At 41.6% G+C, this 25,932-nt stretch overlaps 1 protein-coding gene across 3 annotated transcripts in view; it reads left to right on the forward strand.

Moving 5' to 3' along the window:
• Positions 1-896: 896 nt before the first annotated feature.
• Positions 897-25,932, forward strand: part of LOC110525733 (sialate:O-sulfotransferase 2) — an 80,885-nt gene continuing 55,849 nt past the window's right edge. Inside the window, exon 1 of one of the 3 annotated variants that reach the window (XM_036979876.2) lies at positions 897-1,517. The gene's annotated coding sequence lies outside the window, so the exon portion shown is untranslated. The remainder of the gene's footprint in view (positions 1,518-25,932) is intronic. The other 2 variants (XM_090237654.1, XM_036979877.2) reach the window with 2 other exon arrangements.

A 25,932-nucleotide genomic window follows, 5' to 3' on the forward strand; every position in this document is an offset into this window, starting at 1 on the left:
GACCATATCATAGACACACATTTCTCTCAGATTACACAAACTCACAAATAATTTGAAAACAAATCCAATTTTGATAAACTCCCATATCTATTGGGTGAAATATCACAGTGTGCAATCACAGCAGCAATATTAAAAAGTTTATTTCACTTTTGTTTATTATCTATTTCACTTGCTTTGGAATGGAAATGTAAACATATGTTTGCCATGCCAATAAAGGCCTTAAATTGAATAGAAAAAAATAATATACATTTTGGGGAGAATAAAGGGTCACAGCCATGTCTCTTCCCTTGCCCACTGCAGTGCCAGAACGTTTCTCAGTCACAGCTCTTAGATTCATACAGTGATGAAAGCAGTAAGGATAAGTTTAGATGGCTGCTCTACCATTGACTTTCATTAGGCTAGTATGATTCTCAAGCCAACTGCTGTAAACTGTAGAGATTCCATGTTGGAGAAAGCTATCACAGTTATATGTTTTCACGAAAACAGAATTAGATGTATGATGTTTTGGTGTATTGCACTGTTGTGACATTACACAGTAGAAACAAATCTCGAGTGGCTCAGCGGTCTAATGCACTGCATCTGAAGAATTTGTTCTTATTAACTGACTAGTTAAATAAATGTTAAATAAAAATACATAAATAAAATAAATCATGTCAAGGTGACCATTACCTGCCCCATATAATTAATTCAAGACAAGAATCATACATAAATACCCATATAATTAATTCAAGACATGGATCATACATGAATACTCAAGGAGGAATTATTTGTTTTATGGTGTAGGGTGGCCTGTATGGTTTATAATATATGCAATAGAAAAGTAGTTACTGCTAAATGCACAGTGAAATGCACAGTCACCGCGTCCTTGGTTGCGTGTTTTTCTGCTGTGTCTCTTTAAATACAGTAGGAAGTGCAATCGGTCTGTGTGGAGCGCAGAGCGCGGTTACCGCTGCGGTATGCGCGATCCACAGGGCTGTTTGACAGGCGGTCTGGACACGAAGAGAATAGACAGGTCGTCTCACCGCGACACGCTGGCGGCATCATACCGACATTGACCCAAATATATGACAGCGGTGTACAGAAAGGATAGTCTCCCGCCTACCGTGTTCAATTTCATTTGGTTTGCTTCAAGGAACATATTCCACGTTCTTCTCTCATTGTAAATAAACGTGTGGTAGCATCCAATTAATGTTTTATAGAACTGGACCCAGATTGGTTTGTAACGGGATTGAGAAACTCAGTGACAGAACACCCACGCATGGACGTTATGGCGAATTCATAAATTAGTTACCCTATCTCAACATTTAGACTACCACTGGATCTATTTTCTTGACATTGTGAGGAATTTTCTCCAAGCGAGGACCAAGATTGTGCATGAGAGCTGTTTTCAGACCCATTCTTATTTCAGAGTTGCATCTTTCTGTTACCCGCGCATTAGGTTCAACCAAAGATTTCCTGAATATGCGGTAATGGATTGTACTCACCTTTGGATGTCTCTCTCATGACTCCTATTTGAGGTAGGTTACAGACATTATCATATTATATTCAGTTCGATGAAAGTTGTCAAACATTGATTCAAAAAATGTTTTACCAGATATAGAATTTTACTAGGCTGTTATATGCATTTTCTATGGGCAGATTTCTATTGTATGATTTAACATCTACCAGCAGATTTCTACTGGATAACGTCTGTTTCTATCAGCTGGTTTCTACTGTATAGCATCTGAGACATTGATAAGTGCCCCCATCACAATTGTTTTGACGATCAGACAGTGCAGGGTAATTTCAGCAAACCAGCAAACCCACTCTCCCCTCGGATCTTTATGTATGCTGGGCCACTGGGCCACTGACATGAATTTAAGTCATACAAATATATGAATGTAGCCTACAGTAGCCTATAGTTTATTATTTTCCAAGCCTACTGAAGGTGGTGGTGGTGAGAGACCATTACCACTGATAATGGTGGAGAGAGTCATTGCCATTGAGCTGAAATTTCAACAGACATTTCAAGATTTCCCTGAGGGCCTATTAATTGGCCTATCATTACCACCACAGACTCTCATATACAGTTCCTTCAGAAAGTATTCACACCCCTTGACTTTTTCCACATTTTGTTGTGTTACAGCCTGAATCTACAATGGAATAAATGTAGATTTTGTGTCACTGGCCTGCACACAATACCCCATAATGCTAAAGTGAAATTATGTTGTAATTTTTTACAAATTAATTAAAAATGAAAAGCTGAAATATCTTGAGTCCGTAAGAATAGAGGCCATTTGTTTTGGCAAGTTGTTGCAGGAATTAAATTCCTCTATGTTTTAACACCCAATTAAAATTAAACACTCTGTCAATTCATAAGGATTTGTATGACCCTTATTTTATAGAAATGGACAGAGCCCAGTCTTAAAGTCAAACAGCAGCTTTTATTCACGAGAGTACTGCTCCTTACACATTTTACCATAGGTTATAAACTGAAAATGACATCAGCGTTTTCTAAATGTTCAGTCTCTTCTTGACACTGGTAGAAAGGCTCTATAGTTCTCAAGCCTTCCCACCTCGCCTAGAGCCAAGGTCAGCCAGTGTAGATAAGCATTCTACCCAGTCTGGCGATATAGTTCATTCATTTATACCAAGGAACAGACAGTCATTGTTCTAATTCTTGATTATATTTACACACATTATATTCAGTACTAGGATTAAAAAGAAAATTCATACATATACAGTAACATAATAGTATTTTGATTAGTACATATACAGTAACATAATAGTATTCTGATTAGTCAGTCCTGATTGAAATGTATACATAATTAGTCATTATTGATAAAAATTCCCTTAACACAAGTCTACATAAGTTCAGGAGTAAAAATGTGCTTGACAAGTCAAATAAGTTGCTTGGACTAATAGTGTTTAACATGATTTTTGAATGACTACCTCATCTCTGTACCCCACACATGCAATTATCTGTATGGTCCCCCCTGGTTGAGCAGCGAATTTCAAACATAGATTCAACCGCAAAGACCAGGGAGGTTTTCCAATGCCTCACAAAGAAGTGTGATGGGTAAAAAAACAGACATTGAATATCCCTTTGGGGATGGTGAAGTTATTAATTACACTTTGGATGGTGTATCAATACACGCAGTCACTACAAAGATGCAGGCATCCTTACTAACTCAGTTGCCGGAGAGGAAGGAAACCGCTCAGGGATTTCACCATAAGGCCAATGCTGACTTTAAAACAGTTACAGAGTTTAATGGCGGTGATAGGAGAAACTGACGATGGATCAACAACATTGTAGTTACTCACCAAATACTAACCTAAATGACAGAGTGGAAAGAAGAAAGCCTGTACAGAATAAAACATATTCCAAAACATGCATCTTGTTTGCAATGCGTATATTCCCACAAACCAAGTGGAGCTCTCTATAGTCTGTAATCAATTAGACAAAGTCAAGTCAGGAAGAGGTTGTTTGATTTTCTCTGTGTGTGTGTGTGTGTGTGTGTGTGTGTGTGTGTGTGTGTGTGTGTGTGTGTGTGTGTGTGTGTGTAAAACGATCAGCTCCCCTGAATCTCACAACACCTGATACATGCAGGGTTTATTTGGATTAGTTAGTTGTGCTAATGGAAATGTGAGAGTGCCCTCTGCACCAGTAGCCAACTCATCTCAGTGTGTGTAATCAGGCCCAGTCAGTGGCTCTGCCAGGCTGCATGTCATTATTTCCCTGCCTGTTCTGGAGGGCTTGCTCTATGTAAATATTGTTTGGCCGTGAGAATCAACACATCGAAACTCTCACTTTAACCAAAGTGTGAGGCAGCTGGACTTTCATTAGAGCCCTCCTGCTAATGTTTAACTAGCAGAATGACTTGCAGATCCACCTCAGATAGTAGAGGAAACCGGCCTGCCTTTCTGCCTTCCTGACTTCCTGCCTTCCCTTCCTTAACCCTCTGTTATTCTGTTACTGAGGCTAATGACAGGGTTAGAGATGTGTTAGATGTATTCTTCTTTGTGGTAGCTCAGTAATGGGGAAATTAACTGAATTGATATTCGGTGGTATTCATAATGAAGCATCATCTGTCAGCAGGTGCTCTCCAGAGGCACAGTTATTCAGTACTGGAAATGAGCAAACATTCCCACATTTAACGCTAACCCTAACATTCTTGGGTCAGAATAATATAATAGCAATATGTTAAGTCTTTAAAAATGACCACAAGGCCGCTGAACTACCCAGTTATTAATGCTGGGAATTGTTCAGACTGCTGCCATAGTACAGTACAGTAGGCTATAGTAATTACCCTCTGGAGAAAGTAAGTATAAAACCGGGCACCCACTATTACTGACAAGTTGTGTATGTATTATATGTGTCAACACCTTGTACTTTTAAAAGAGGTTGATTAATTACAAGTCACTCATTTTGACAAATGAAACCATTATCTAGCTTAAGTGTAGCTGGCAGTAGCCGTCCCATCCTGCAGCCATCTACTAGCCTGAGGCTGAGAAAGTGGGGGGACAGGCTAGAGATAAGAATGCTCAAAGGGGTTTGGATTCTGAGTGATGCTGTGCCAAACAGCAAATCTGAATAATGTTCCTCTCGCCCCTTTGCAATTAGATAGGAAAAATAGACATTCAGGTGCTCTCAATGGCTTACCACAGCCAAACCCTCCCCTAACCCGGACGATGCTGGGCCAATTGTGCGCCGCTCTATGGGACTCCCGATCACAGCCAGTTTTGATACAGCCCAGGATCAAACCAGGGTCTGTAGTGATGCCTCTAGCATTGAGATGCAGTGCCTTAGACCACTGCGCCACTCGGGAGCCTTATGCCATACAAGACATACAGCTTAAGTTACAAAGCATTAACAAGCATTACAAGGCATTATTTTAAGCATGATCAGAGAGGGAGCCCATAGCTCATGGGAGAGGGAGAGAATGAAAGAGAAGGAGAGACTGTCTCACCAGCGCAGATCAGGAACAAAAAGGAGAGCGAGACAATGAATCTAAGACCTTCTTTAAGCCTCAGTTGTTTGTTGACCAACAGCATTACTGGTTCATCTCCAATCAGATATAAGACCTACAGACCTTTAAAGACAACAGAACCTCTGCTTCTAGGTGTGACAATGGGGGTTGGTGAGATCAACACAGAGAATGTTGAATTCCTAAGACAAAACAGAGGAATCCTTGCATTCAGTGTAAATAGTCACTTTGGGGGCTGGGTCGCCCTACATGGTAACTAACCATGGTAATAACAGATGCACGGTACAGTATTTTCTAGTATTGCCCATTATATATATTCATTCATTCCAATTACTCACCAGGCCAGCTGACACATTCAAACAGTTGTGAGTACTCATTCCTTTCAACCTTCCAATAATCTTTTTTTTAAGTTAAAAAAAAATCTAGTATGTAGGTAGTATTTCATTTAGAATTTCAGATTTTAGCAGGCTTAGTACCCAGCCCAATAGAGCACTTTAAAGCCGCTCAGATATGCACCTGATATGCACGCCTAGTGGTTAGAGCATTGGACTAGTAACCAAAAGGTTGCAAGTTCAAATCCACGAGCTGACAAGGTACAAAATCTGTTGTTCTGCCCCTGAACAGGCAGTTAACCCACTGTTCCTAGGCCGTCATTGAAAATAAGAATTTGTTGTTAACTGACTTGCCTAGTAATTTTTTTTTTTTTTTTTTAAAGAGCCATGACCAGATAGCAGCAACAGCAGCATAGTGAAGAAGGCTTTGAATACCTTCAGAGTTTATATGGCTTCCTTCTTTATCCTCTTGGTGAACTCTCAGTGACTCCTCATGGATCAGAATAAGTGGCTCTGGTCTGTGAATATAACCAGAGGAGCTGACATAAAGAGAACATCCATGGCTGAGCTGGTCATAGCAATGAAACCTTCTGAACCCTGCTGTGTTATGGAAAGGCACTGTACTGTCCTGTATTGTATGTGTGTTTGATGATGTGCTCTCTCTCTCTATTGATATTTCATTATCATGAACGGATGCCAAGATTCTCATTAGGGTGTATACAGAAGTAGCCTGGCTATAAAAACGGAGCTTCAGTGTTGAGTAATTAAGCTCTGGCATGTGGACAATCGCTCCTCACTGTTCTCTGGGTTTCGTCAGTGCAGTGTCTCAGGGAAGTGGCATATTAGACAGAGGGAGTTGATGGTTTTCTCTGTACTCGTTGTCAAATACTGTTTTGGTGCAGAATAAGCAGTGTTGGAAAAAGAGACTCAATTGTCATACTTGAGTAAAATTACAGATACCTTCATAGAAATGACTCAAGTAAAAGTGAAAGTCATCCAGTAAAATACTACTTGAGTAAAAGTCTAAAAGTATTTGATTTTACATATACTTAAGTATCAAAAGTAAATGTAATTGCTAAAATATACTTAAGTATCAAAAGTAAAAGCAAAAGTATAAATCATTTCAAATAATTTCTATTAAGCAAACCAGACGGCACCGTTTTCTTGTTTTTTACATTTACGGATAGCCAGTGGTACGCTCCAACACTCAGACATAATTTACAAACGAAGCATGTGTTTAGTGAATCCACCAAATCATAGGCAGTAGGGATGACCTGTCCTGCTAAGCATTCAAAATGTAACGAGTACTTTTTGGTGTCAGGGAAAATGTATAGAATAAAAAGTACATCATTTTATTTAGGAATATAGTGAAGTAAAAGTAAAAGTTGTCAAAAAATATGAATGTAAAGTAAAGTAAACTACTTAAGTAATAGTTTCAAGTATTTTTACTTAAGTACTTTACACCACTGAGAATAAGAATCATAGAAAGACAGAACAGCAGATCTGTGGCCTGTCAGTTATAAAGAGGTTAGTCAGTGTTTGAAGGAAAGAACAGTGAATAAGACACGTCCATCATCTCAATGAAAACAGTTTAATGCCTCCAAATTCTGACAGGTAAATTAGGCATTGTCTCATCTATGATCTCTATAAGTAGAGCTGTAGGACTCATATAGTGATGGCTTAGTCATGTCATGTCAGAGGGACATGACAGAAACATCTACAGTATGTACAATGACATCTTTGTGATTGGTTCTAATATAACCAGTGCTGGCTCCATGCATAAGCGATATAAGTGGTCGCTAAGGGCCACCAGCCGCTAAGGGGCCCCCACCAAAAACAATATATATTATTTATTTATTTGGGAAGTCAGTCTTACTGTTGCGAGTTAGAATAGTAGAATACACAATGTGCAATTTCGAAATTTGGTTGTGCAACAGCAGTTTTTCTCTTGTTATGTCAGTCACTGACAGTCACAAAATTACCATGTCAGCTAACAACTTTTACATTGTTAAGTTAGTCTAGCCTCACCTCTCCTGAGTCCGAAAGGGAGTTGCAGTGATGGGACAAGACTGTAACTACCAATTGGATATCACAAAATTGGGGAGAAAAAGGAGTAAAAGTACAAAAATATATACAAATATAAAGTTAGTCTAGCCAGCTACTGTATCTAAACCTGTATTAATCATGTCTGAATATCGACCGTGCATGCTGGGTAGGTGCCCAGGAGCCCTGAACTCCAAGGGGGCCCCATTGATTTTGTTAGTTACTCTCACTCAGATATCATTAACATGACATAAGTTTTGACAAAATGGATTGAATTGCAGGAAATTAGCTGTAAAACTGCAATTGTTTTCTCTCTGCCCCATGGCAAAATAAATACAATTGCATGAAATGTGTTATAATTTCTTATTATTGCAATAGGCCCTGGAACAGGGAACAGAAACGAAAAACAGAAAATGGCAACAAAATTTGAGGAACAGAATCAAAACCGGAATCTAAAGTGATCTAAACTGTTCCGGAACAGAACCATAATTTTAAAAGCATGGGAACCGGTTAATAACATTATTTTACGTTCCAGGCATTTTTATTCCAGTCCCAGAAGAAACAAAACTAACACCCCTCCCCCATATCTTATGCCTGCCCATACCATAACCCACAGTTGAAATTGAGATTCATTTGTGAATAGAACACTTCTCCAGAGTGCCAGTGGCCATCGAATGCTCACTGAAGTTAGGTATGATGCCAAACTGCAGTCAGGTCAAGACCCTGGTGAGGACGACGAGCACACAGATGATTATTCAGCTATGCAACCCAGAGTTTCATCAGCTGTCTGGTTGGCTGGTCTCAGACGATCCCCGCAGGTGAAGAAGCCGGATGTGGAGGTCCTGGGCTGGTGTGGTTACACATGGTCTGCAGTTGTGAGGCTGATTGGATGTACTGCCAAATGCTGTATATCTGTACATTTCTGATGTTGGAGGTGGCTTATGGTAGCGAAATGAACATTCAAGTATCTGGTAACAGCTCTGGTGGACATTATATTTTTCCACCATTCATTTTTCCCATGGGGGATTTTAGAAACACTTACAATAAGGGATGTTTCTTGCAGGCCTACCTTGGCGTGACGTTTTGATAACCATGTAAATCTCTCGTGGATAAGGTTACGTTCATCAATAAATTCGGCTCTATTTACTCTCAGATTTGAAAATGCTAATTAGAATCAATGTAGACATCATACAAAACTACAAATCCCTGCAAGCGCTTAAACCTTATCTCAAGCTGACACCTTTGCTAACAGTGTTAACTTGCACAAGACAGTTCACAGAATTGTCAATGTAGCCTATTTATTCATTACTACATTTAGCTAACATTAGATAGTTCATCCAGAGATTCTTACCTTTTCCTCAATATGGCAGTCTCGTCCAGATTATCATGGCATTTGTAGTTCTTTATGATAGCCACATTAGAGGCTAATTAGCAATACATTTTTGGGGGGTAAATACAGGCAAATATATTAATAATAGTCACCTTGTCATAGAGAGATTTACACGGCTATCAAAACGTCACGCCAGGGTAAACCTACACAAAACAGCCCTTTAAGTGTTTCCAAAATCCCCTTTGGGAAAAATGAATGGTGGAAAAACAATTGGAACCATTTCGCTGTTTGACCTCTAGGCACTCTATGATCATGCTGTTTAATTAGCTTCTTGATATACCGCACCTGTCAGGTTGATGGAAGGCTCACTCACAGGGATGTAAATATTTGTGCACAAAATTTGAGCAATAAGCTTTTTGTGCGTATGGAACATGTCTGGAATCTTTCATTTAATTTCAGCTCATGAAACATGGAGCAACACTTTACATGTTGTGTTTAAATTTTTGTTCAGTTTAGAACTCACCTGCAGCTCACCTCTGCTACAGTCACGCCCCTTTCACCTTCTCCTACGCAACCGACAGTATAACTCATCCGCCGCCTGTGTGATCTGAGTCAATGTAGCAGAATTAAATAACCATAACATGTATTCTGTGGGTGCTAGATTGACTCAGTTCACACAGTCTGCTTAGCTGGCTGCTGAGGTTGATGCGGAGAAGGAGGAGGTCAGTGAGTGCAGCAGAGGGGTGAGTGTGTAGAACATGCGAGCTAAGCACTTTCTCAAATCATCCTTCCTCGATTCCTCTCTTCACATCCTTCTCAAAACCCATTGGAGAAGAAGGTCAGATGGGAGGGACCTTGTACCTTCTCCTCCAATACAGTTGCGATACAATACAGGTGAGGAAATAGGATGCGAGTTATCAAGGAAAAACAAAGTGAGACAAAGCCCTAGTAGCCATCATGAGGTGATGAGACCTAAAGTACTGATATCCTAGCCCAACCAAGATCATGGTTTTAGAAGGATAATGTACTTTACTTTGTGGGTATGAAGTCCTGTTGTGGACAGGGTTTGCCTCCTATGTCAGCCATAAAGGTATTGTTACACCCACACCAATGATCAAGGACATTAACTTCAGCTGCAAATCTGTGCAATATCATCAGACAAAATGAGAGTGAGTGACACCCAAATAAAAGAGACAAACAGGGAATGTTCAATGACCCAGAAAATACACTATACTTAATTCAAAGAATCAATGCTTTATTTCAATGCCCATATACATGGTTAGTAGATTTAGACATCCATCTTTCTCCAAAACAAGAGATGATTGAATAGTTAAATGAATAGTGTCTAATACAAATAATGTCAGGGCTGGGCTTGAACAGAAACTTGCACACCCAGTATGTATTAATTTATATATTTTTTATTCAACCTTTATTTAACTAGGCAAGTCAGTTAAGAACAAATTCTTAATTACAATGACGGCCTACCAAAAGGCAAAAGGCCTTCTGCAGGGACGGGGGCCTGGGATTAAAATAAATAAATAAATGCAATATAAATATAGGACAAAACAAACATCACAACAAGAGAGACAACACTACATAAAGAGAGACGTACATAGCATGGCAGCAACAACAACATAGCATGGCAGCAACACAACATGACAACAACATGGTAGCAACATGTCATGGTGGCAGCACAAAGCATGATACAAACATTATTGGGCACAGACAACAGCACAAAGGTTAAGAAAGTAGAGACAATAATACATCACATAAAGCAGCCACAACTGTCAGTAAGAGTGTCCATGATTGAGTCTTTGAATGAAGAGAATGAGATAAAACTGTTCAGTTTGAGTGTTTGTTGCAGCTCGTTCCAGTCACTAGCTGCAGCGAACTGAAAAGAGGAGCGGCCCAAGGATGTGTGTGCTTTGGAGTCCTTTAAAAGAATGTGACTGGCAGAACGGGTGTTGTATGTGGAGGATGGGGGCTGCAGTAGATATCTCAGATAGGGGGAGTGAGGCCTAAGAGGGTTTTATAAATAAACATCAACCAGTGGGTCTTGCGACGGGTATACAGAGATGACCAGTTTACGGTGGAGTATATAGTGCAGTGATGTGTTCTCTAAGGAGCATTGGTGGCAAATCTGATGGCCGAATGGTAAAGAACATCTAGCCGCTCGAGAGCACCCTTACCTGCCGATCTATAAATTATGTCTCCGTAATCTAGAATGGGTAGGATGGTCATCTGAATCAGGGATAGTTTGGCAGGTGGTGTGAAAGAGGAGTGATTACGATAGAGGAAACCTAGATTTCACTTTAGCCTTTAACCTTCACTTTAGCCAGCTTTGATATGTGCTGAGAGAAGGACAGTGTACCGTCTAGCCATCCTCCCAAGTATTTGTATGAGGTGACTAACTCAAACTCTAAACCTTCAGAGGATTTAATAACACCTGTGGGAAGAGGGGCATTTTTCTTACCAAACCACATGATCTTTGTTTTGGAGGTGTTCACATCAAGGTTAAGGGTAGTGGAAGCTTGTTGGACACTAAGAAAGCTTTGTTGTAGAGCATTTAACACAGAATCCTGGGAGGGGCCAGCTGAGTATAAGACTGTATCATCTGCATATAAATGGCTGAGAGAGCTTCCTACTGCCTGAGCTGTGTTATTGATGTAAATTGAAAAGAGCGTGGGACCTAGGATTGAGCCTTGGTGACAGGCAGTGGCTGAGACAGCAGATTTTCTGACTTTATACACTGCACTCTTTGAGCGAGGTAGTTAGCAAACCAGGCCAAAGACCCCTCAGAGACACCAATACTCCTTAGCCGGCCCACAAGAATGGAATGGTCTACCGTATCAAAAGCCTTGGACAAGTCAATAAAAATAGCCACACAATATTGCTTAGAATCAAGAGCAATGGTGACATCATTGAGAACCTTTAAGGTTGCTGTGACACATCCATAATCTGAGCGGAAACCAGATTGCATAACCGAGAGAATACTATAGACATCAAGAAAGCCAGTCAGTTGATTATTGGCAAGTTTTTCCAACACTTTTGATAAACAGGGCAAAATAGAAATAGGCCTATAACAGTCAGGATCAGCTTGATCTCCCCCTTTTAATAAAGGATGAACCGTGGCTGCCTTCCAAGCAATGGGAACCTCCCCAGAAAGGAGAGACAGGTTAAAAAGGTTGGAGATAGTCTTGGCGATGATAGGGGCAGCAACCTTAATGAAGAAAGGGTCTAAACCATCTGACTTAGATGTTTTTTTGTGGTCAAGTTTAAAGAGCTCCTTTAGCACCTCCGACTCAGTGACTGCCTAATGGGAGTAACTTTTGGCAGGGAAAAATAGGGAGTAGCATCATGGATAGTTGCATTAGAAGGGGTGGGAGATGAGGAAATGTTGGATGGACAAGGAGGCATTGCTGAGTCAAATAGGAATCCTAACTTAGCTTAGGATTGTTCTTCTTGTCAGTAACAACCACATCATCAACTTTAAGGGACATGGGCAGCTGTGAGGAGGAGGATTCATTCTCCAGGACTTTAACCGTTTTCCAGAACTTCTTGGGCTTAGACCCACAGAGAGAGAAATGCTCCTTAAAGTAACTAACTTTGGCCTTCTGGATAGCCTGAGTGTCCTTATTTCTCATTTTCCTGAACGATAGCCAGTCAGCCTGAGAATGCGTGTGCCGAGCCTTTCGTCATTTCCCTGCTAATGTTTCCTCAAATGTCAAGATTATTTTGGAGTGGGGATTATCTGCAAGACTCTTTGATCAGTTACAGGAAGGCCTGAGGAGGCTAGCCTTGCTGCATACATATTTTGGCAGATTTTTTTTGTCTTGACAGGGATAATCCGCAACCGTGGGCTTTTTCAGTAAATAATACTCAAGTAATAGCTGCCTGGACAGGTGATAAGGTAACCTTGAGTGAGGAAAGGCCATTCTGGGTGGTGGGGGAAAAAAACAAGATTTAGGTAACAAGATAATGTCCTAATGAAGTATGACATTGTGCGTGTGTGCATACTTACATGTTTCTCCTTTATACATTTCACTCATTTCATCCTCATCAAACGCTTACATTTTTTGGTTATGCTAATGTTGATGCTCTATGAGGGGTTTCAAGAGCCAGTGTGTGGATAGATGTTCCTCTCCCCCCTCCTTTGAAGGATGTGAACCCAGGCCTGTCCAATCAAAGTAACACTTGTTTCTCCGCTGGGCATCCTCCAGCAGACGCAGATACAGCAGGGCACTGAGGGAGAGGATGTTGTTTAGCCCACCTGCCCGTGACTATTGTTTGGTTTTAGGAAGGGGGTTGTGGTGGTGGGTGGGGCTGGTGTGTGGTTGAGGGTCCAGTATGCAGGGATATAGACGTCAGTGAATCACAAGTGTTTTTCCCTGCGCGATGGGGACTCTGTCACTCTACTTTGTTAACATCTCTAACTGTGTCTACCGGGCCGAGGAGGAAGGACGATGAATCAGCAGCGTTAGAGGCATCCCATGGTGATGGATGACTGCGGAACGCCGTAGAAAGGGAAGGGAAACATGCACTGTCACAGAAACAAGGAGATGATTTGTCATCATTACCGTCATTAACCAAGGTCGTTACTCTAACACTGCTAGAGTAACTGAATGAATCCACTCTATAAGGACGGTGGTGTTTACAGGCTTGTTTACTGTATATACTATAATGTGGTTCAGCAGGCTCATACTCTCCGTTCCTATTTGGATCGTTGAACTTGAATTGGTATTGTGTTTTGATTATTTAAATTTGTTCATATGGCGTTGTCAGTCATCTATACCCAGCATTCACATCATCCATCAATCAACTGGTTATGTGAGGTTAATAATGCCAGGTCTTCTCAGTTGGCAGAGTTGAAATAGATAATGAATATGTTATTAAGCTCTTTCCTGACACACACATGCTTATTAACCCAAAATGGTTGATTAGGTCCGATAGTCAGTCAATGTAGAAGGACCTTCCCAAAGCCGCTATTTCAAGCCTTGTCGTGTGAAACTTTACACAGTCATAACCATGTCATAATATGTCATAATAGCTGACATAACTTGTCATAATATGGTCATAACACTGGCATGACACATATATTTACACATGTGGTGACATATATTGCGTTATGTTATGGCTGGTTACATAAGAGTGTCAAAACTCACATTTATTCAAATGTGTTTTTTCCCTGCCAAGAAGTTTCCTTTCATTTGAAAGTTTGTTTCTTAAGTCGTTTGTTGTTGTTGTCATGAATTCTGTTTACAGACATTTTTTTCATTTTAAATAACTTGCAGAAAATACACTTTATGACATTGTCATGAAGCATTATGACCATCACGTGTCACTTTACTTGGACTAAGAAAATCCACTTTATGACACTGTCAAAAAGCATAATGACCACCATAATCATATAAGCCAGATAGGCCTATCACGTACATGCCCATATGTCAGTCATCAGTCAAAAAGAGGGTGTCTTTTCCTGCTCCTGAAATCTGCTCCTGCATTCATCCCATACATCAGCAACAGAGCATTGGGGTAGGTGCGTGTCTGACATCAATTTGTGCGCAATTACAATGATAATTTAATATGGTCAATTTCATAAAATGTTATACAACAAACATACTGTAGACTATGGTTTAATTGAATATTTGGCCCTGTATGGTCGGTTTTGTGGGTTTTGACACTCTTATGTAGGTGTCATAACCAGCCGTAAAATAATGCAATATATGTTACAAGAGGTCTAAATATATGTGTAGTGTTATGACCATATTATGACAGGTTATGACAAGTTATGTCAACTGTTATGACATATTATGACATGGTTATGACTGTGTCATAACTTGTTATGACGCTAGGTGTCAAGTAAAATGTTTCCGAGTTTTCAGGGTTGATTAGGAATCAGGTCCCAGACGTGGCGTTTGCACTGTCTCCTTGTAGTCTCGCCAACTCTCTGCTCCATCCTCCATCCTTCATCATCCTGTCCTCTAAAGTGTCATTTAGGCTGACTCTCATATCATTGTAAATGACCAACACTAACTGCCAAGGGGAGTTAGAGGGTTCGACATTAAGGCGTGTATGTGTGCGTGCGTGTGACAGAGAGAGAGACCGAGAAGAAGAACGAGTGGGGAGACGAGAGAAATAGAGTGAGGAAAAAGAGAGAAAGAATAGTCCATTATGTAGTCAATGAATGGCTGACCTTGAGATGTGGCCAGTCATAGAGATTACAACATCAGCCAATTGTAATTGCTGACCTACAATAACAGACCCTCTTGTTCATTCTTGAACTTGCTGACACACAAACAAGCCTTAGTCTGCGTGAAAGTACTGGAACCTGTTTTTCTACCTGGCTTATCAAGAGGGTGCCACCTGCCAACACCCATCCTCCTAAAACACAGACTTTTAGTTATCTGGGTCCACTTTCATTGCATCTTGGAGAAGGGAAATGTATCGTAGTTACTGGCGCCAGTGTTTAACTCAGTGAGCCATTTATCTTGGGCTAATGCTGAGCCAAAGCCCCATTGATATTTAACACACAACTACCAAAGCCTGGCGATTTCCGCACTATTATATTACATTCTGCAAATTAATTCACATATTAAAGTAATGAATGCTTCCTTAGGCTGGATCATGTGGGAGGAAAGATAAACACTGCATTTATTAAACAATTTATCTTTTTGTTTTGAGCTACAGTTTCTGCCTAATGAATTCGTGCTCTGTTTGGTAACAAGTTGCGGATATTACCCAGATATTTTTATTTTATTTATTTATTTAACCTTTATTTAACTAGGCAAGTCAGTTAAGAACAAATTATTATTTACAATGACGGCATACCTAAAGGCAAAAGGCCTCCTGCGGGGACGGGGGCTGGGATTTAAAAAAGTAATAATGAATAAAATGTCAATACAGGACAACACAACACCACATAAAGAGAGACCTAAGGCAACAACATAGCAGGCAACAACATAGCAAGGCAGCAACACATGACAACACAGCATGGTAGCAACACAACATGACAACAACATGGCAGCAACACGTCATGGTAGCAGCACAAAACATGGTACAAACATTATTGGGCACAGACAACAGCACAAAGGGCAAGAAGGTAGAGACAACAATACATCACGCAAAGCAGCCACAACTGTCAGTAACAGTGTCCATGATTGAGTCTTTGAATGAAGAGATTGAGATAAAACTGTCCAGTTTGAGTGTTTGTTGCAGCTCTTTCCAGTCGCTAGCTGCAGTGAACTGAAAAGAGGAGCGGCTCAGGGATTTGTGTGCTTTGGGGACCTTTAAAAGAATGTGACTGGCCGAATGGGTGTTGTATGTAGAGGATGAGGGCTTCAGTAGATATCTCAGATGGGGGAGTGAGGCCTAAGACCGTTTTATAAATAAGCATCAACCAGTGGGCCTTGCGACAGTTTACAGATGAGTATAGAGTGCAGTGATGTGTCCTATAAGGAGCATTGGTGGCAAATCTGATGGCCAAGATGGTAAAGAATATCTAGCAGCTTGAGAGCACCCTTACCTGCTGTAAATTATGTCTCCGTAATCTAGCATGGGTAGGATGGTCATCTGAATCAGGGTTAGTTTGGCAGCTGGGGTGAAAGATGAGCGATTACGAAAGAGGAAACCAAGTCTAGATTTAACTGAGAGAAAGACAGTGTCCTGTTTAGCCATACTCCCAAGTACTTGTGTGACTACCTCAAGCTCTAAACCCTCAGAGGTAGTAATCACACCTGTGGGGAGAGGGGAATTCTTCTTACCAAACCACATGACCTTTTGGAGGTGTTCAGAACAAGGTTATGGGTAGAGAAAGCTTGTTGGACACTAAGAAAGCTTTGTTGTAGAGCATTTAACACAAAATCCAGGGATGGGCCAGCTGATCATAAGACTGTTTCATTTGCATATAAATGGAGGAGAGCTTCCTACTGCCTGAGCTATGTTCTTGCTGTTCGCACTTTCTGTTAAAAGAATGCAACTATAGTATGGTATGTAGTAAATTTCACATACCTCATCTTCACAATAATATTCATGCCCAATAATCTATTTTACCAATTTAAGGCCTAATTAAGTAGAGAATCATGGTGAATCTGCAACTCCACCCATAGATATCTGGACAGTAGGAAACGGACTGGCACAGCAGAGTTAAACCCACATTCAGAAAGCTCTGTGAAAAATCAGACGTTCTTCACTTAAAAGAAGAAAAGGAAGATATATTTCTGAGCCCTCTCCTCATAATACTCCCCTCCTCCCTCCAATGCAGCACCAGTGGTTGGTCTGATAAAGGATATACATTTGAGTCATTTAGCAGACGCTCTTATCCAGAGCAGCTCCAGAGCAGAGCAGTGAGTGCATACATTTTCATACTTTTTTTCCTGTACTGGTCCCCCGTGGGAATCAAACCCAAAACCCTGGCATTGCAAGCGCCATGCTCCACCAACTGAGTCACACAGGAGAAGAGAAGAGATCCCCTGTTGATCTGTATTTCAGCTTGTACAGGGAGAGGCAGCAGCCTCAGATCTCCTCTCCTCTCTACTCACTGGGCCCTAATTGGGCTGTCACAGCTTCCATGCAGCTTTGTCCGAATGCTGTGAAGTGAAACTCCTGGCAAAATCCCGGGGTGCATCCCACTGTTCCTGCTAAGATTCTCTACATACAGGAGGCCTGTTACTGCTGTGTAATTATCATGGGATAAGTAGTTAAATGTGTATGCACCGTTGGGAACAAGTACATGAAGGGTGTGGTGAACCTTAAATGTTCTTACAATATGTTTTATGCTCTTCATGACTAAGATTTTGTAATGTAATGTAATGCAGTAGCCAAGCTCTGTCTATTTACAATAAGACCTGCCTTTCTACCGTTCCACATTGTTCTAATACAAAGGGTTGGCTCCTGCACTAGAAGCATCAAATAGGATAAGGCTCTAAGCATGTCTTAAGTATTAGCCTAGTTTCCGGTCTGGTGGGGATCAGTAAGCACGCTCATGCAGGTTCCATTCACAAGGCCTATATTCATTATCCATCTGGCAGTGAAGTCACACAAGTCTGGTGAGATGTGTGGGAGTGTCACATTATTACACAGCGCCTGGTCGGCTATGTGGCAGCCAGGGCCCAGGCCATGATGGCTCCCATCAGTTCCTGTGTCTACTCTACTATGTGGTAACTGTGCATGTGTCAGTAACAGGTATCTTATAGATGTGCTCTGAGGATGACTCAGCTCATTCAGGGCCTCACTGATTCCCTCCCGGAAACATTCACCCATTCACACGGACCTCGCTGCAAGGTTAGACTGAGGCCAGGGCTGGGAGTGTGATATTGCTATTAGGGTTGCAAAGCTACCGGTAATTTACCAAAGTTACCGGAATCTTCAGTAATGTTGGTAATTAATAGAAAATCTATAGCAAATCAAATCAAATTTGATTTGTCACGTGCTGAATACAAAAGGTGTAGACCTTGCCGTGAAATGCTTACTTACAAGCCCTTAACCAACAATGCAGTTTTAACTAAAGTCAATGTGCGGGGGTACAGGTTAGTTGAGGTAATTTGTACGTGTAGGCAGGGGTAAAGTGACTAATCATAGACAATAAACAGTGAGTAGCAGCAGTGTAATAACAAAGGGCGGGGGGTGTCAATGCAAATAGTCTGGGTAGCCATTTGATTAATTGTTCAGCAGTCTTACGGCTTGGGGGTAGAAGCTGTTAAGGAGCCTTTTGGACCTAGACTTGTCGGCCTGGTACCGCTTGTCTTTGACAATTTGTTGGGCCTTCCTCTGACACCGCGTAGTATATACAGTTGAAGTCAGAAGTTTACATACAGCTAGACCAAATACATTTAAACTCTGTTTTTCACAATTCCTGACATTTAATCCTAGTAAAAATTCCCTGTCTCAGGTCAGTTAGCATCACCACTTTATTTTAAGAATGTGAAAAATCAGAATAATAGTAGAGGGATGTCACGCCCTGACCTTAGAGATCCTTTTTATGTCTCTATTTTGGTTTGATCAGGGCGTGAGTTGGAGTGGGCATTCTATGTTTTGTGTTCTATGTTTTCTATTTCTTTGTGTTTGGCCGGGTATGGTTCTCAATCAAGGACAGCTGTCTATTATACTTAGGTACCCTTTTTCCCTCCTGGGTTTGTGAGAGGTTGATTTTGTTTAGAGCACTTTGCTTTTGAGCTTCACGGTTGGTGTTTGTAGTGTTTATTGTTTTGTTTGGCGTCATTTTGATTAAAATAAAGAAAATGTACGCTCACCATGCTGCACCTTGGTCCTCATCCTTCAACAGCTGTGACAAGGGAATTATTTATTTCAGCTTTTATTGCTTTCATCACTTTCCCAGTGGGTCAGAGGTTTACATACACTCAATTAGTATTTGGTAGCATTGCCTATAAATTGTTTAACTTGGGTCAAATGTTTCTGGGAGCCTTCCACAAGCTTCCCACAATAAGTTGGGTGAATTTTGGCCCATTCCTCCTGACAGAGCTTGGTGTAACTGAGTCAGGTTTGGAGGCCTCCTTGCTCGCACACGCTTTTTCATTTCTGCCCACACATTTTCTATATGATTGAGGTCAGGGCTTTGTGATGGCCACTCCAATACCTTGACATTGTTGTCCTTAAACCATTTTGCCACAACTTTGGAAGTAATCTTGGGGTCTTTGTCCATTTGGAAGACCCATTTGCGACCAAGCTTTAACTTCCTGTGTAACGACTGTCGTTGGAAGAAGGAGAAGAGGACCAAAGTGCAGCGTGGTACGTATTCATAATAATAGTGCAGCTCCAGAGTGAAGGGCGACTCTGGCAGCTCCGGAGTCAAGAGCGACTCTGGCAGCTCCGGATTGAAGAGCGACTCTGGCAGCTCCGGAGTGAAGGGCGACTCTGGCAGCTCCGGAGTGAAGGGCGACTCTGGCAGCTCCGGCATGAAGGGCGACTCTGGCAGCTCCGGAATGAAGGGCGACTCTGGCAGCTCCGGAGTGAAGGGCGACTCTGGCAGCTCCGGAATGAAGGGCGACTCTGGCAGCTCCGGAGTGAAGGGTGACTGGCAGCTCCGGAGTGAAGGGCGACTGGCAGCTCCGGAGTGACGGGCGGCTCTGGCAGCTCCTGACTGACGGGCGGCTCTGGCAGCTCCTGACTGACGGGCGGCTCTGGCAGCTCCTGACTGATGGGCGGCTCTGGCAGCTCCGGACAGGAGGGAAAACCTGGAGGAAGGAGACGGAGATACAGCCTGGTCCTTGGAGGAGGCACAGGATAGACCGGGCTGTGGAGGCGCACTGGAGGTCTCGAACTAAGGGCCTGCACAACCCGTCCTGGCTGGATGGTGATTTTAGCCCGGCACGTGCGGGGAGCAGGCACAGGACGCACTGGGCTGTGCAGACGCACTGGAGACACAGTGCGCAGAGCTGGCACAGGATAACCCTGGCCGAGGAGACGCACTAGAGACCAGATGCGCTGAGCCGGCTTCATCCCTCCTGGCTCGATGCCCACTCTAGCCGATGCGAGGAGCTGCGATGTAACGTACCGGGCTGTGAACATGCACTGGAGACACCGTGCGCTCCACCGCATAACACGGTGCCTGAGCAGTACGACGCCCCACCCGGTAAGCACGGGGAGTTGGCTCAGGTCTCCTACCTGACTCCGCCAATCTCCCCTTGTGCCTCCCCCAATAAATATTTGGGGCTGCTCTCAGGCTTCCTTGCCATCCGTGTTCCCTCACATCGCTGGCTCCCTTTTCCTGCTGCCTCCACTCTCCTGGCTGCCTCCACCTGTTCCCATGGGAGGCGATCCCTTCAGCCAGGATCTCCTCCCATGTATAGGATCCCTTGCCATCCAGAATGTCTTCCCATGTCCATTCCTCCTTTAGCGCTGCTCCTCCTTACCATGCTGCTTAGTCCTTTGGTGGTGGGTAGTTCTGTAACGATTGTCGTTGGGAGAAGGAGAAGAGGACCAAAGTGCAGCGTGGTACGTATTCATAATACTTTTAATAAAGATGAATACTCGAACAAAAACAACAAACCGACAAACGAACAGTTCTGTAAGGTGCAACAAAAACACTAAACAGAAAATAACTACCCACAACCCATAGTGGGAAAACAGGCTACCTAAGTATGGTTCTCAATCAGAGTCAACGAGAGACAGCTGTCACTGATTGAGAACCATACCCGGCCAAAAACAAGGAAATACAAAAACACAGAAAAAAGAACATAGAACGCCCACCCTAGTTACACCCTGGCCTAACCAAAATAAAAAATAAAAAGCCTCTCTATGGCCAGGGCGTGACATCCTGACTGATGTCTTGAGATGTTGCTTCAACATAATAACATCATTTTCTTTCCTCATGATGCCATCTATTTTGTGAAGTGCACCAGTCCCTCCTGCAGCAAATCACCCCCACAACATGATGCTGCCACTCCAGGGGCTTCACGGTTGGGATGGTGTGCTACGGCTTACAAGCCTCCCCCTTTTTCCTCCAAACGTAACGATGGTCATTATGGCCAAACAGTTCCGTTTTTGTTTCATCAGACCAGAGGACATTTCTCCAAAAAGTACGATCTTTGTCCCCATGTGTAGTTGCGAACTGTAGTCTGACTTTTTTATGGTGGTTTTGGAGCAGTGGCTTCTTCCTTTCCCAGCTGCCTTTCAGGTTATGTCGATAAAGGACTCGTTTTACTGTGGATATAGATACTTTTGTACCTGTTTTCTCCAGCATCTTCACAAGGTCCTTTGGTGTGGTTCTGGGATTGATTTGCACTTTTCGCACCAAAGTACGTTCATCTCTAGGAGACAGAACGCATCTCCTTCCTGAGCGGTATGACGGCTGCGTGGTCCCATGGTGTTTATACTTGCGGACTATTGTTTGTACAGATGAACGTGGTACATTCTGCCGTTTGGAAATTGCTCCCAATGATGAACCAGACTTGTGGTCTACAATTTTTTTCTGAGGTCTTGGCTGATTTCTTTTGATTTTCCCATGATGTCAAGCAAAGAGACACTTGAGTTTGAAGGTAGGCCTTGAAATACATCCACATGTACACCTCCAATTGACTCAAATTATGTCAATTAGCCTACCAGAAGCTTCTAAAGCCATGACATAATTTTCTGGAATTTTCCAAGCTGTTTAAAGACACAGTCAACTTAGTGTATGTAAACTTCTAACCCACTGGAATTGTGATACAGTGAATTATAAGTGAAATAATCTGTCTGTAAACGATTGTTGGAAAAATTACTTGTGTCATGCACAAAGTAGATGTCCTAACCGACTTGCCAAAACTATAGTTTGTTTACAAGAAATTTGTGGAGTGGTTGAAGAATGAGTTTTAATGACTCCAACCTAAGTGTATGTAAACTTCCGACTTCAACTATAGGTCCTGGATGGCAGGAAGCTTGGCCTCAGTGATGTTTAGGGCTGTATGCACTACCCTCTGTAGCACCTTACGGTCTGCTGTGTTGTTGCCTATTCTCACCACCTGGGTGCTTCCTTTCAGGAAGTCCAGGATTCAGCTGCAGAGGGAGGTTTTCAGTCCCAGGGTCTTTAGCTTAGTGCTAAGCTATGGTGTTGAACACTGATCTGCAGTCAATGAACAGCATTCTCAGGTAGGTGTTCCTTTTGTCCAAGTGGGAAAGGGCAGTGTGGGATGCAATAGAGATTGTGTAATCTGTGGATTTGTTGGGGCGGTATGCGAACTGGTATTCTGAATGTTAACCTGTTTTAAAGGTCTTACTCACATCGGCTACGGAGAGTTTGATCACACAGTCGTTCAGAACAGTTGGTGCGCTCATGCATGGTTCAGTGTTGCTTGCTTCGAAGCGAGCATAGATGGAATTTAATTTGTCTGGTAGGCTCACATCACTGGGCAGCTCGCGGCTGGGTTTCCCTTTGTAATCCATGATAGTTTGCAAGCCCTGCCACATCCGACGAGCATGAGAAATGAGTTTTCCTGCATTAAAATCATCGGCAGTTAGGAGCGCCACCACTGGATGAGCATTTTGTTGTTTTCTTATGGGCCTATACAGCTCGTTGAGTATGTTCTTAATGCCATCGGTTTGTGGGGGTAAATAGACAGCTACAAGAAATGTAGATGAAAACTATTGATAAATAGTGTGGTCTACAGCTTATCATGAGGTATTCTAACTCAGGAGAGCAGAATATCTAGACTTCCTTAATATTAGAGATTGCAGACCAGCTGTTTTTTACAGAGACACACACCACCTCCCTTGAGTTTACCCAATGCTGCCATTCAGTCCTGCCGATGCATATAAAAACCAGCTAGAATATTATCCATGTCATTCTTCTTCAGGTCCCATTGATAGGATAGTCTCAAATGGAGTTCATCCAGTTTGTTCTCCAGTGATTGTACATTCTTCAATAGAACAAAGGGGAGAGGCAGATTATTTACTATCTGCAGTAGCTTCATCAGGGTACCCGCACTGTCTCTTTCTCTTCCAAGTGTCAGGGATTAGGGCCTGGTCCGGGGTGAGCAGTATGTCCTTTGTCTCCTCATTAAATTAGAAATCTTTATCCAAATCGAGGCTAGTTATCCCTGCTATGATGTCCAAAAGCAAAATAATTAAAAATAATAGCAGAATTGGTCAGGAATCCCTAAAATGTCTGCTATACATTCCAGCGCCATATTTCATTCTTATTTTCAAGCATGGTGGTGGTTGCATCAAATATACACTGGAGTTGCTTACCAAGAAGACAGTGTATGTTCCTGAGTGGCCAAGTTACAGGTTTGACTTAAAGGGTAGTTAGCATAAACGTAACCAAATGTAACATATGGATTGGCATTAGTATACACATCAAAAGTCCCGATACAAAGTTACACCTCACATTTCTATTTTTGGAGTTATTCCATGAAGCCAATCAGAATTCCGAAGAATACAAAAGTCCTTATAATGTAAACTCCAGCAGAAATAACTTAAAATGCGTAATTTCAAATTAAACCAAATCGTTTGCACTCATGACTACTGGTTTCAGTTCAATTTTCAGCCAACTTACAAGCAAATACTTTATTAATGTTTTATTACAAATCAACGTGCAGGGTTGCTAACCAACTAGCCTGCTAACGTTATCCCTACAAGCCTGCTAACACTAGCCCTACCAGCCTGCTAACGTTACATTGGTCAGCGAGTTGCTATCAACACCTAGCTTGCAGCTACCCTAAAATAAACCAAGTTTTGGACATACACTACCGGTCAAAAGTTTTAGAACACCTACTCATTCAAGGGTTTTTCTTTATTTTTACTATTTTCTACATTGTAGAATAATAGTGATGACATCAAAACTATGAAATAACACATATGGAATCATGTAGTATCCATAAAAGTGTTAAACAAATCTAAATATATGTTAGATTTGAGATTCTCCAAATAGCCACCCTTTGCTTTCATGAATTAGAATTTTCTCAACCAGCTTCATGAGTTAGTCACCTGGAATGTTTTTCAATTAACAGGTGTGCCTTTTTCAAAGTTAATTTGTGGAATTTCTATCCTCCTCAATGTGTTTGAGCCAATCAGTTCTGTTGTGAGAAGGTAGGAGGTATACAGAAGATAGCCATATTTGGTAAAAGACCAAGTCCATATTATGTGAAGACCAGCTCAAATAAGCAAAGAGAAACTACAGTCCATCATTACTTTAAGATATGAAGGTCAGTCAATTTGTAAAATTGAAGAACTTTGAAAGTTTCTTCAAGTGCAGTCACAAAAACCATCAAGCGCTATAATGAAACTGGCTCTCATGAGGATCGCCACAGGAATGGAAGATCCAGAGTTATCTCTGCTCCAGAAGTTCATTAGTTACCAGCCTCAGAAATTGCAGCCCAAATAAATGCTTCAGAGTTCAAGTAACTGACACATCTCAACATCAACTGTTCAGAGGTGACTGTGTGATTTAAAAAAAAAAAATTAATTTCACCTTTATTTAATCAAGTAGACAAGTTGAGAACAAGTTCTCATTTACAATTGCGACCTGGCCAAGATAAAGCAATGCAGTTCGACACATACAACGACACAGAGTTACACATGGAGTAAAACAAACATACAATCAATAATACAGTAGAAAAAGAAGTCTATATACAATGTGAGCAAATGAGGTGAGATAAGGGAGGTAAAGACAAAAAAAGGCCATGGTGGCGAAGTAAATACAATATAGCAAGTGAAACACTGGAATGGTAGATTTGCAGTGGAAGAATGTGCAAAGTATAAATAGAAATAATGGGGTGCAAAGGAGCAAAATAAATAAATACAGTAGGGGAACAGGGAGTTGTTTGGGCTAAATTATAGATGGGCTATGTACAGGTGCAGTAATCTGTGAGCTGCTCTGACAGCTGGTGCTTAAAGCTAGTGAGGGAGATAAGTGTTTTCAGTTTCAGAGATTTTTGTAGTTCTTCGTGGTCTAATTGCTGCAAAGAAACCACTACTAAAGGACACCAATAATAAGAAGAGACGTGTTTCGGCCAAGAAACACAAGTCAATTTGTCCTTGGGCCATAACTATGTTTGCAAGACTTGAACATTGCTGTCTAGCCATGACCCCCACACCTTAACATTAAAAGAGCTTGAAGAAATAATGGACAAATATTGTCCAATCCAGGTGTGAAAAGCTCTTAGAGACTTACCCAAGACGACTCACAGCTGTAGTCGCTGCCAAAGCTGTTTCTAACATGTATTGACTCAGGGGGGTGAATACTTATCCAATCAAAGTATGTTAGTGTTACATTTTTCATACAGTTTTAAGACCTGTTATAATTTTTGCGACATTTTGTATAGATTATGTACAAAAAATGTCAAATCCATTTTAATCCCACTTTGTAACACAATAAAATGTGAAGAAATCCAAAGGGGGTGGATACTTATGATAACCACTGTATCATAAGTAAAATGCAAAAACTGCAGTTTCTTGACTTCCTTTTTCTCAATCCCATGTCATGTGATATTTTGTTGCATGGACAGAAATGGGTGGTGCATTCTGAGACCTGAAAAGCAATGATAATGATTCTTAAATTATTAGTATAGAGTTGTGCCTTTTCTTTATGTTTAATCAGTTAACTGAGAATCTGGGAATTGAATATCTAAAGGGCAGCACTTACACTAAATTAGTGGTGTGTAACAGGAATGCACTTTTTTGGATACTAATTCTCAACTACCCATATTGGAGGGGAGATTGAGGTTACAGTAGATGTCACTATGCTCCTCTTCATTATTAAGCAACCTGTTAGCATCTTCCTTCCTGTCTGGGTGAAGAGGCAAAAATAGCTACAACAATAACAATAACA

The sequence above is a fragment of the Oncorhynchus mykiss genome, chromosome 6, assembly GCF_057628025.1.
Source record: "Oncorhynchus mykiss isolate SJ-2025 chromosome 6, ASM5762802v1, whole genome shotgun sequence".
In the NCBI taxonomy this organism is placed as follows: domain Eukaryota; kingdom Metazoa; phylum Chordata; class Actinopteri; order Salmoniformes; family Salmonidae; genus Oncorhynchus; species Oncorhynchus mykiss.